At 42.1% G+C, this 12,311-nt stretch overlaps 12 non-coding genes across 12 annotated transcripts; all 12 read right to left on the bottom strand.

The window, feature by feature from the left end:
- Positions 1–98: 98 nt before the first annotated feature.
- trnal-cag (transfer RNA leucine (anticodon CAG)) lies at positions 99–181 on the bottom strand. Its single transcript has one exon. It is a non-coding gene; the product is annotated as a tRNA-Leu (tRNA).
- Positions 182–500: 319 nt separating this feature from the next.
- trnal-cag (transfer RNA leucine (anticodon CAG)) lies at positions 501–583 on the bottom strand. Its single transcript has one exon. It is a non-coding gene; the product is annotated as a tRNA-Leu (tRNA).
- Positions 584–902: 319 nt separating this feature from the next.
- On the bottom strand, positions 903–985 carry trnal-cag (transfer RNA leucine (anticodon CAG)). The gene has a single exon. It is a non-coding gene; the product is annotated as a tRNA-Leu (tRNA).
- A 319-nt stretch (positions 986–1,304) lies between these two features.
- On the bottom strand, positions 1,305–1,387 carry trnal-cag (transfer RNA leucine (anticodon CAG)). The gene has a single exon. It is a non-coding gene; the product is annotated as a tRNA-Leu (tRNA).
- Positions 1,388–2,510: 1,123 nt separating this feature from the next.
- trnal-cag (transfer RNA leucine (anticodon CAG)) lies at positions 2,511–2,593 on the bottom strand. Its single transcript has one exon. It is a non-coding gene; the product is annotated as a tRNA-Leu (tRNA).
- A 319-nt stretch (positions 2,594–2,912) lies between these two features.
- trnal-cag (transfer RNA leucine (anticodon CAG)) lies at positions 2,913–2,995 on the bottom strand. The gene has a single exon. It is a non-coding gene; the product is annotated as a tRNA-Leu (tRNA).
- A 1,525-nt stretch (positions 2,996–4,520) lies between these two features.
- Positions 4,521–4,603, bottom strand: trnal-cag (transfer RNA leucine (anticodon CAG)). The gene has a single exon. It is a non-coding gene; the product is annotated as a tRNA-Leu (tRNA).
- A 319-nt stretch (positions 4,604–4,922) lies between these two features.
- On the bottom strand, positions 4,923–5,005 carry trnal-cag (transfer RNA leucine (anticodon CAG)). Its single transcript has one exon. It is a non-coding gene; the product is annotated as a tRNA-Leu (tRNA).
- A 2,731-nt stretch (positions 5,006–7,736) lies between these two features.
- Positions 7,737–7,819, bottom strand: trnal-cag (transfer RNA leucine (anticodon CAG)). The gene has a single exon. It is a non-coding gene; the product is annotated as a tRNA-Leu (tRNA).
- Positions 7,820–8,117: 298 nt separating this feature from the next.
- trnal-cag (transfer RNA leucine (anticodon CAG)) lies at positions 8,118–8,200 on the bottom strand. The gene has a single exon. It is a non-coding gene; the product is annotated as a tRNA-Leu (tRNA).
- A 1,123-nt stretch (positions 8,201–9,323) lies between these two features.
- trnal-cag (transfer RNA leucine (anticodon CAG)) lies at positions 9,324–9,406 on the bottom strand. The gene has a single exon. It is a non-coding gene; the product is annotated as a tRNA-Leu (tRNA).
- A 1,927-nt stretch (positions 9,407–11,333) lies between these two features.
- On the bottom strand, positions 11,334–11,416 carry trnal-cag (transfer RNA leucine (anticodon CAG)). The gene has a single exon. It is a non-coding gene; the product is annotated as a tRNA-Leu (tRNA).
- Between the last annotated feature and the right edge of the window lie 895 nt (positions 11,417–12,311).

Here is a 12,311-nt window from a genome sequence, read left to right as displayed (position 1 = left end):
ATTTGACGAGTCTACATGATATGTTGCGGCAGTTTAACATGTAAAGCATTGCTCCGTTTACATCATCATGTCACAGGCAACTGAGCAAGAAAACCACATGTCAGAAGTGGGATTCGAACCCACGCCTCCAGTGGAGACTGCGACCTGAACGCAGCGCCTTAGACCGCTCGGCCATCCTGACGGAAAACAAAAGAAATTAGTGAGAGTTATAGATTATATCTTTTAATGCATTCGATATAACATTACATAGCACTTTCTTGATCACAGAAAGGGTTGTACACAGCCTGATGCAGTATACTGATCGCTGCTTACTATATATGCTAACAGAAGGAAGCTTTGTTCAAATCCCACTCAAACCCCTTTTTAATGGTAAACAAAAGAGAGACTTCAAAATTGTCAAACATTTGACGAGTCTACATGATATGTTGCGGCAGTTTAACATGTAAAGCATTGCTCTGTCTACATCATCATGTCAAAGGGAAATGAGCAAGAAAACCACATGTCAGAAGTGGGATTCGAACCCACGCCTCCAGTGGAGACTGCGACCTGAACGCAGCGCCTTAGACCGCTCGGCCATCCTGACGGAAAACAAAAGAAATTAGTGAGAGTTATAGATTATATCTTTTAATGCATTCGATATAACATTACATAGCACTTTCTTGATCACAGAAAGGGTTGTACACAGCCTGATGCAGTATACTGATCGCTGCTTACTATATATGCTAACAGAAGGAAGCTTTGTTCAAATCCCACTCAAACCCCTTTTTAATGGTAAACAAAAGAGAGACTTCAAAATTGTCAAACATTTGACGAGTCTACATGATATGTTGCGGCAGTTTAACATGTAAAGCATTGCTCTGTCTACATCATCATGTCAAAGGGAAATGAGCAAGAAAACCACATGTCAGAAGTGGGATTCGAACCCACGCCTCCAGTGGAGACTGCGACCTGAACGCAGCGCCTTAGACCGCTCGGCCATCCTGACGGAAAACAAAAGAAATTAGTGAGAGTTATAGATTATATCTTTTAATGCATTCGATATAACATTACATAGCACTTTCTTGATCACAGAAAGGGTTGTACACAGCCTGATGCAGTATACTGATCGCTGCTTACTATATATGCTAACAGAAGGAAGCTTTGTTCAAATCCCACTCAAACCCCTTTTTAATGGTAAACAAAAGAGAGACTTCACAATTGTCAAACATTTGACGAGTCTACATGATATGTTGCGGCAGTTTAACATGTAAAGCATTGGTCCGTTTACATCACCATGTCACAGGCAACTGAGCAAGAAAACCACATGTCAGAAGTGGGATTCGAACCCACGCCTCCAGTGGAGACTGCGACCTGAACGCAGCGCCTTAGACCGCTCGGCCATCCTGACGGAAAACAAAAGAAATTGGTGAGAGCTATAGATCATATCTTTCAATGCATTCCATACAACACTACATCGCACTTTCTTCGTCACAGAAAGGGTTGTACACAGCCTGATGCAGTATACTGATCGCTGCTTACTATATATGCTAACAGAAGGAATCTTTGTTCAAATCCCACTCAAACCCCTTTTTAATGGTAAACAAAAGAGAGACTTCAAAATTGTCAAACATTTGACGAGTCTACATGATATGTTGCGGCAGTTTAAGATGTAAAGCATTGCTCCGTTTACATCATCATGTCACAGGCAACTGAGCAAGAAAACCACATGTCAGAAGTGGGATTCGAACCCACGCCTCCAGGGGAGACTGCGACCTGAACGCAGCGCCTTAGACCGCTCGGCCATCCTGACGGAAAACAAAAGAAATTAGTGAGAGTTATAGATCATATCTTTCAATGCATTCCATACAACACTACATCGCACTTTCTTCGTCACAGAAAGGGTTGTACACAGCCTGATGCAGTATACTGATCGCTGCTTACTATATAAGCTAACAGAAGGAATCTTTGTTCAAATCCCACTCAAACCCCTTTTTAATGGTAAACAAAAGAGAGACTTCAAAATTGTCAAACATTTGACGAGTCTACATGATATGTTGCGGCAGTTTAAGATGTAAAGCATTGCTCCGTTTACATCATCATGTCACAGGCAACTGAGCAAGAAAACCACAAGTCAGAAGTGGGATTCGAACCCACGCCTCCAGGGGAGACTGCGACCTGAACGCAGCGCCTTAGACCGCTCGGCCATCCTGACGGAAAACAAAAGAAATTAGTGAGAGTTATAGATTATATCTTTTAATGCATTCGATATAACATTACATAGCACTTTCTTGATCACAGAAAGGGTTGTACACAGCCTGATGCAGTATACTGATCGCTGCTTACTATATATGCTAACAGAAGGAAGCTTTGTTCAAATCCCACTCAAACCCCTTTTTAATGGTAAACAAAAGAGAGACTTCAAAATTGTCAAACATTTGACGAGTCTACATGATATGTTGCGGCAGTTTAACATGTAAAGCATTGCTCCGTTTACATCATCATGTCACAGGCAACTGAGCAAGAAAACCACATGTCAGAAGTGGGATTCGAACCCACGCCTCCAGTGGAGACTGCGACCTGAACGCAGCGCCTTAGACCGCTCGGCCATCCTGACGGAAAACAAAAGAAATTAGTGAGAGTTATAGATTATATCTTTTAATGCATTCGATATAACATTACATAGCACTTTCTTGATCACAGAAAGGGTTGTACACAGCCTGATGCAGTATACTGATCGCTGCTTACTATATATGCTAACAGAAGGAAGCTTTGTTCAAATCCCACTCAAACCCCTTTTTAATGGTAAACAAAAGAGAGACTTCACAATTGTCAAACATTTGACGAGTCTACATGATATGTTGCGGCAGTTTAACATGTAAAGCATTGGTCCGTTTACATCACCATGTCACAGGCAACTGAGCAAGAAAACCACATGTCAGAAGTGGGATTCGAACCCACGCCTCCAGTGGAGACTGCGACCTGAACGCAGCGCCTTAGACCGCTCGGCCATCCTGACGGAAAACAAAAGAAATTGGTGAGAGCTATAGATCATATCTTTCAATGCATTCCATACAACACTACATCGCACTTTCTTCGTCACAGAAAGGGTTGTACACAGCCTGATGCAGTATACTGATCGCTGCTTACTATATATGCTAACAGAAGGAATCTTTGTTCAAATCCCACTCAAACCCCTTTTTAATGGTAAACAAAAGAGAGACTTCAAAATTGTCAAACATTTGACGAGTCTACATGATATGTTGCGGCAGTTTAAGATGTAAAGCATTGCTCCGTTTACATCATCATGTCACAGGCAACTGAGCAAGAATACCACATGTCAGAAGTGGGATTCGAACCCACGCCTCCAGGGGAGACTGCGACCTGAACGCAGCGCCTTAGACCGCTCGGCCATCCTGACGGAAAACAAAAGAAATTAGTGAGAGTTATAGATCATATCTTTCAATGCATTCCATACAACACTACATCGCACTTTCTTCGTCACAGAAAGGGTTGTACACAGCCTGATGCAGTATACTGATCGCTGCTTACTATATAAGCTAACAGAAGGAATCTTTGTTCAAATCCCACTCAAACCCCTTTTTAATGGTAAACAAAAGAGAGACTTCAAAATTGTCAAACATTTGACGAGTCTACATGATATGTTGCGGCAGTTTAAGATGTAAAGCATTGCTCCGTTTACATCATCATGTCACAGGCAACTGAGCAAGAAAACCACATGTCAGAAGTGGGATTCGAACCCACGCCTCCAGGGGAGACTGCGACCTGAACGCAGCGCCTTAGACCGCTCGGCCATCCTGACGGAAAACAAAAGAAATTAGTGAGAGTTATAGATTATATCTTTTAATGCATTCGATATAACATTACATAGCACTTTCTTGATCACAGAAAGGGTTGTACACAGCCTGATGCAGTATACTGATCGCTGCTTACTATATATGCTAACAGAAGGAAGCTTTGTTCAAATCCCACTCAAACCCCTTTTTAATGGTAAACAAAAGAGAGACTTCAAAATTGTCAAACATTTGACGAGTCTACATGATATGTTGCGGCAGTTTAACATGTAAAGCATTGGTCCGTTTACATCATCATGTCACAGGCAACTGAGCAAGAAAACCACATGTCAGAAGTGGGATTCGAACCCACGCCTCCAGGGGAGACTGCGACCTGAACGCAGCGCCTTAGACCGCTCGGCCATCCTGACGGAAAACAAAAGAAATTAGTGAGAGTTATAGATTATATCTTTTAATGCATTCGATATAACATTACATAGCACTTTCTTGATCACAGAAAGGGTTGTACACAGCCTGATGCAGTATACTGATCGCTGCTTACTATATATGCTAACAGAAGGAAGCTTTGTTCAAATCCCACTCAAACCCCTTTTTAATGGTAAACAAAAGAGAGACTTCAAAATTGTCAAACATTTGACGAGTCTACATGATATGTTGCGGCAGTTTAACATGTAAAGCATTGGTCCGTTTACATCACCATGTCACAGGCAACTGAGCAAGAAAACCACATGTCAGAAGTGGGATTCGAACCCACGCCTCCAGTGGAGACTGCGACCTGAACGCAGCGCCTTAGACCGCTCGGCCATCCTGACGGAAAACAAAATAAATTGGTGAGAGCTATAGATCATATCTTTCAATGCATTCCATACAACACTACATCGCACTTTCTTCGTCACAGAAAGGGTTGTACACAGCCTGATGCAGTATACTGATCGCTGCTTACTATATATGCTAACAGAAGGAAGCTTTGTTCAAATCCCACTCAAACCCCTTTTTAATGGTAAACAAAAGAGAGACTTCAAAATTGTCAAACATTTGACGAGTCTACATGATATGTTGCGGCAGTTTAACATGTAAAGCATTGCTCCGTTTACATCATCATGTCACAGGCAACTGAGCAAGAAAACCACATGTCAGAAGTGGGATTCGAACCCACGCCTCCAGTGGAGACTGCGACCTGAACGCAGCGCCTTAGACCGCTCGGCCATCCTGACAGAAAACAAAAGAAATTGATGAGAGTTATAGATCATATCTTTTAATGCATTCCATACAACACTACATCGCACTTTCTTCATCACAGAAAGGGTTGTACAGAGCCTGATGCAGTGTACTTGTCGCTGGTGACAATATATGCTAACAGAAGGAATCTTTGTTGAAATCCCACTCAAACCCCTTTTTAATGGTAAACAAAAGAGAGACTTCAAAATTGTCAAACATTTGACGAGTCTACATGATATGTTGCGGCAGTTTAAGATGTAAAGCATTGCTCCGTTTACATCATCATGTCACAGGCAACTGAGCAAGAAAACCACATGTCAGAAGTGGGATTCGAACCCACGCCTCCAGTGGAGACTGCGACCTGAACGCAGCGCCTTAGCCCGCTCGGCCATCCTGACAGAAAACAAAATAAATTGATGAGAGTTATAGATCATATCTTTTAATGCATTCCATACAACACTACATCGCACTTTCTTCATCACAGAAAGGGTTGTACAGAGCCTGATGCAGTGTACTTGTCGCTGGTGACAATATATGCTAACAGAAGGAATCTTTGTTGAAATCCCACTCAAACCCCTTTTTAATGGTAAACAAAAGAGAGACTTCAAATTTGTCAAACATTTGACGAGTCTACATGATATGTTGCGGCAGTTTAAGATGTAAAGCATTGCTCCGTTTACATCATCATGTCACAGGCAACTGAGCAAGAAAACCACATGTCAGAAGTGGGATTCGAACCCACGCCTCCAGGGGAGACTGCGACCTGAACGCAGCGCCTTAGACCGCTCGGCCATCCTGACGGAAAACAAAAGAAATTAGTGAGAGTTATAGATTATATCTTTTAATGCATTCGATATAACATTACATAGCACTTTCTTGATCACAGAAAGGGTTGTACACAGCCTGATGCAGTATACTGATCGCTGCTTACTATATATGCTAACAGAAGGAATCTTTGTTCAAATCCCACTCAAACCCCTTTTTAATGGTAAACAAAAGAGAGACTTCAAAATTGTCAAACATTTGACGAGTCTACATGATATGTTGCGGCAGTTTAAGATGTAAAGCATTGCTCCGTTTACATCATCATGTCACAGGCAACTGAGCAAGAAAACGACATGTCAGAAGTGGGATTCGAACCCACGCCTCCAGGGGAGACTGCGACCTGAACGCAGCGCCTTAGACCGCTCGGCCATCCTGACGGAAAACAAAAGAAATTAGTGAGAGTTATAGATTATATCTTTTAATGCATTCGATATAACATTACATAGCACTTTCTTGATCACAGAAAGGGTTGTACACAGCCTGATGCAGTATACTGATCGCTGCTTACTATATATGCTAACAGAAGGAAGCTTTGTTCAAATCCCACTCAAACCCCTTTTTAATGGTAAACAAAAGAGAGACTTCAAAATTGTCAAACATTTGACGAGTCTACATGATATGTTGCGGCAGTTTAACATGTAAAGCATTGGTCCGTTTACATCATCATGTCACAGGCAACTGAGCAAGAAAACCACATGTCAGAAGTGGGATTCGAACCCACGCCTCCAGGGGAGACTGCGACCTGAACGCAGCGCCTTAGACCGCTCGGCCATCCTGACGGAAAACAAAAGAAATTAGTGAGAGTTATAGATCATATCTTTCAATGCATTCCATACAACACTACATCGCACTTTCTTCGTCACAGAAAGGGTTGTACACAGCCTGATGCAGTATACTGATCGCTGCTTACTATATATGCTAACAGAAGGAATCTTTGTTCAAATCCCACTCAAACCCCTTTTTAATGGTAAACAAAAGAGAGACTTCAAAATTGTCAAACATTTGACGAGTCTACATGATATGTTGCGGCAGTTTAAGATGTAAAGCATTGCTCCGTTTACATCATCATGTCACAGGCAACTGAGCAAGAAAACGACATGTCAGAAGTGGGATTCGAACCCACGCCTCCAGGGGAGACTGCGACCTGAACGCAGCGCCTTAGACCGCTCGGCCATCGTGACGGAAAACAAAAGAAATTAGTGAGAGTTATAGATTATATCTTTTAATGCATTCGATATAACATTACATAGCACTTTCTTGATCACAGAAAGGGTTGTACACAGCCTGATGCAGTATACTGATCGCTGCTTACTATATATGCTAACAGAAGGAAGCTTTGTTCAAATCCCACTCAAACCCCTTTTTAATGGTAAACAAAAGAGAGACTTCAAAATTGTCAAACATTTGACGAGTCTACATGATATGTTGCGGCAGTTTAACATGTAAAGCATTGGTCCGTTTACATCATCATGTCACAGGCAACTGAGCAAGAAAACCACATGTCAGAAGTGGGATTCGAACCCACGCCTCCAGGGGAGACTGCGACCTGAACGCAGCGCCTTAGACCGCTCGGCCATCCTGACGGAAAACAAAAGAAATTAGTGAGAGTTATAGATTATATCTTTTAATGCATTCGATATAACATTACATAGCACTTTCTTGATCACAGAAAGGGTTGTACACAGCCTGATGCAGTATACTGATCGCTGCTTACTATATATGCTAACAGAAGGAAGCTTTGTTCAAATCCCACTCAAACCCCTTTTTAATGGTAAACAAAAGAGAGACTTCAAAATGGTCAAACATTTGACGAGTCTACATGATATGTTGCGGCAGTTTAAGATGTAAAGCATTGCTCCGTTTACATCATCATGTTACAGGCAACTGAGCAAGAAAACCACATGTCAGAAGTGGGATTCGAACCCACGCCTCCAGTGGAGACTGCGACCTGAACGCAGCGCCTTAGACCGCTCGGCCATCCTGACGGAAAACAAAAGAAATTGGTGAGAGTTATAGATCATATCTTTTAATCGCACTTTCTTCATCACAGAAAGGGTTGTACAGAGCCTGATGCAGTGTACTTGTCGCTGGTGACAATATATGCTAACAGAAGGAATCTTTGTTGAAATCCCAATCAAACCCCTTTTTAATGGTAAACAAAAGAGAGACTTCAAAATGGTCAAACATTTGACGAGTCTACATGATATGTTGCGGCAGTTTAAGATGTAAAGCATTGCTCCGTTTACATCATCATGTTACAGGCAACTGAGCAAGAAAACCACATGTCAGAAGTGGGATTCGAACCCACGCCTCCAGTGGAGACTGCGACCTGAACGCAGCGCCTTAGACCGCTCGGCCATCCTGACGGAAAACAAAAGAAATTAGTGAGAGTTATAGATCATATCTTTCAATGCATTCCATACAACACTACATCGCACTTTCTTCGTCACAGAAAGGGTTGTACACAGCCTGATGCAGTATACTGATCGCTGCTTACTATATATGCTAACAGAAGGAATCTTTGTTCAAATCCCACTCAAACCCCTTTTTAATGGTAAACAAAAGAGAGACTTCAAAATTGTCAAACATTTGACGAGTCTACATGATATGTTGCGGCAGTTTAAGATGTAAAGCATTGCTCCGTTTACATCATCATGTCACAGGCAACTGAGCAAGAAAACCACATGTCAGAAGTGGGATTCGAACCCACGCCTCCAGGGGAGACTGCGACCTGAACGCAGCGCCTTAGACCGCTCGGCCATCCTGACGGAAAACAAAAGAAATTAGTGAGAGTTATAGATTATATCTTTTAATGCATTCGATATAACATTACATAGCACTTTCTTGATCACAGAAAGGGTTGTACACAGCCTGATGCAGTATACTGATCGCTGCTTACTATATATGCTAACAGAAGGAAGCTTTGTTCAAATCCCACTCAAACCCCTTTTTAATGGTAAACAAAAGAGAGACTTCAAAATTGTCAAACATTTGACGAGTCTACATGATATGTTGCGGCAGTTTAACATGTAAAGCATTGGTCCGTTTACATCATCATGTCACAGGCAACTGAGCAAGAAAACCACATGTCAGAAGTGGGATTCGAACCCACGCCTCCAGGGGAGACTGCGACCTGAACGCAGCGCCTTAGACCGCTCGGCCATCCTGACGGAAAACAAAAGAAATTAGTGAGAGTTATAGATTATATCTTTTAATGCATTCGATATAACATTACATAGCACTTTCTTGATCACAGAAAGGGTTGTACACAGCCTGATGCAGTATACTGATCGCTGCTTACTATATATGCTAACAGAAGGAAGCTTTGTTCAAATCCCACTCAAACCCCTTTTTAATGGTAAACAAAAGAGAGACTTCAAAATTGTCAAACATTTGACGAGTCTACATGATATGTTGCGGCAGTTTAACATGTAAAGCATTGGTCCGTTTACATCACCATGTCACAGGCAACTGAGCAAGAAAACCACATGTCAGAAGTGGGATTCGAACCCACGCCTCCAGTGGAGACTGCGACCTGAACGCAGCGCCTTAGACCGCTCGGCCATCCTGACGGAAAACAAAAGAAATTGGTGAGAGCTATAGATCATATCTTTCAATGCATTCCATACAACACTACATCGCACTTTCTTCGTCACAGAAAGGGTTGTACACAGCCTGATGCAGTATCCTGATCGCTGCTTACTATATATGCTAACAGAAGGAAGCTTTGTTCAAATCCCACTCAAACCCCTTTTTAATGGTAAACAAAAGAGAGACTTCAAAATTGTCAAACATTTGACGAGTCTACATGATATGTTGCGGCAGTTTAACATGTAAAGCATTGCTCCGTTTACATCATCATGTCACAGGCAACTGAGCAAGAAAACCACACATCAGAAGTGGGATTCGAACCCACGCCTCCAGTGGAGACTGCGACCTGAACGCAGCGCCTTAGACCGCTCGGCCATCCTGACGGAAAACAAAAGAAATTGGTGAGAGTTATAGATCATATCTTTCAATGCATTCCATACAACACTACATAGCACTTTCTTGATCACAGAAAGGGTTGTACACAGCCTGATGCAGTATACTGATCGCTGCTTACTATATATGCTAACAGAAGGAATCTTTGTTCAAATCCCACTCAAACCCCTTTTTAATGGTAAACAAAAGAGAGACTTCAAAATTGTCAAACATTTGACGAGTCTACATGATATGTTGCGGCAGTTTAAGATGTAAAGCATTGCTCCGTTTACATCATCATGTCACAGGCAACTGAGCAAGAAAACCACATGTCAGAAGTGGGATTCGAACCCACGCCTCCAGGGGAGACTGCGACCTGAACGCAGCGCCTTAGACCGCTCGGCCATCCTGACGGAAAACAAAAGAAATTAGTGAGAGTTATAGATTATATCTTTTAATGCATTCGATATAACATTACATAGCACTTTCTTGATCACAGAAAGGGTTGTACACAGCCTGATGCAGTATACTGATCGCTGCTTACTATATATGCTAACAGAAGGAAGCTTTGTTCAAATCCCACTCAAACCCCTTTTTAATGGTAAACAAAAGAGAGACTTCAAAATTGTCAAACATTTGACGAGTCTACATGATATGTTGCGGCAGTTTAACATGTAAAGCATTGGTCCGTTTACATCATCATGTCACAGGCAACTGAGCAAGAAAACCACATGTCAGAAGTGGGATTCGAACCCACGCCTCCAGGGGAGACTGCGACCTGAACGCAGCGCCTTAGACCGCTCGGCCATCCTGACGGAAAACAAAAGAAATTAGTGAGAGTTATAGATTATATCTTTTAATGCATTCGATATAACATTACATAGCACTTTCTTGATCACAGAAAGGGTTGTACACAGCCTGATGCAGTATACTGATCGCTGCTTACTATATATGCTAACAGAAGGAAGCTTTGTTCAAATCCCACTCAAACCCCTTTTTAATGGTAAACAAAAGAGAGACTTCAAAATTGTCAAACATTTGACGAGTCTACATGATATGTTGCGGCAGTTTAACATGTAAAGCATTGGTCCGTTTACATCATCATGTCACAGGCAACTGAGCAAGAAAACCACATGTCAGAAGTGGGATTCGAACCCACGCCTCCAGGGGAGACTGCGACCTGAACGCAGCGCCTTAGACCGCTCGGCCATCCTGACGGAAAACAAAAGAAATTAGTGAGAGTTATAGATTATATCTTTTAATGCATTCGATATAACATTACATAGCACTTTCTTGATCACAGAAAGGGTTGTACACAGCCTGATGCAGTATACTGATCGCTGCTTACTATATATGCTAACAGAAGGAAGCTTTGTTCAAATCCCACTCAAACCCCTTTTTAATGGTAAACAAAAGAGAGACTTCAAAATTGTCAAACATTTGACGAGTCTACATGATATGTTGCGGCAGTTTAACATGTAAAGCATTGGTCCGTTTACATCACCATGTCACAGGCAACTGAGCAAGAAAACCACATGTCAGAAGTGGGATTCGAACCCACGCCTCCAGTGGAGACTGCGACCTGAACGCAGCGCCTTAGACCGCTCGGCCATCCTGACGGAAAACAAAAGAAATTGGTGAGAGCTATAGATCATATCTTTCAATGCATTCCATACAACACTACATCGCACTTTCTTCGTCACAGAAAGGGTTGTACACAGCCTGATGCAGTATCCTGATCGCTGCTTACTATATATGCTAACAGAAGGAAGCTTTGTTCAAATCCCACTCAAACCCCTTTTTAATGGTAAACAAAAGAGAGACTTCAAAATTGTCAAACATTTGACGAGTCTACATGATATGTTGCGGCAGTTTAACATGTAAAGCATTGCTCCGTTTACATCATCATGTCACAGGCAACTGAGCAAGAAAACCACACATCAGAAGTGGGATTCGAACCCACGCCTCCAGTGGAGACTGCGACCTGAACGCAGCGCCTTAGACCGCTCGGCCATCCTGACGGAAAACAAAAGAAATTGGTGAGAGTTATAGATCATATCTTTCAATGCATTCCATACAACACTACATAGCACTTTCTTGATCACAGAAAGGGTTGTACACAGCCTGATGCAGTATACTGATCGCTGCTTACTATATATGCTAACAGAAGGAATCTTTGTTCAAATCCCACTCAAACCCCTTTTTAATGGTAAACAAAAGAGAGACTTCAAAATTGTCAAACATTTGACGAGTCTACATGATATGTTGCGGCAGTTTAAGATGTAAAGCATTGCTCCGTTTACATCATCATGTCACAGGCAACTGAGCAAGAAAACCACATGTCAGAAGTGGGATTCGAACCCACGCCTCCAGGGGAGACTGCGACCTGAACGCAGCGCCTTAGACCGCTCGGCCATCCTGACGGAAAACAAAAGAAATTAGTGAGAGTTATAGATTATATCTTTTAATGCATTCGATATAACATTACATAGCACTTTCTTGATCACAGAAAGG

The sequence above is a fragment of the Pungitius pungitius genome, chromosome 5 (assembly GCF_949316345.1).
Source record: "Pungitius pungitius chromosome 5, fPunPun2.1, whole genome shotgun sequence".
Lineage (NCBI taxonomy): Eukaryota > Metazoa > Chordata > Actinopteri > Perciformes > Gasterosteidae > Pungitius > Pungitius pungitius.
This window is presented reverse-complemented; position numbering and strand designations above follow the sequence as displayed.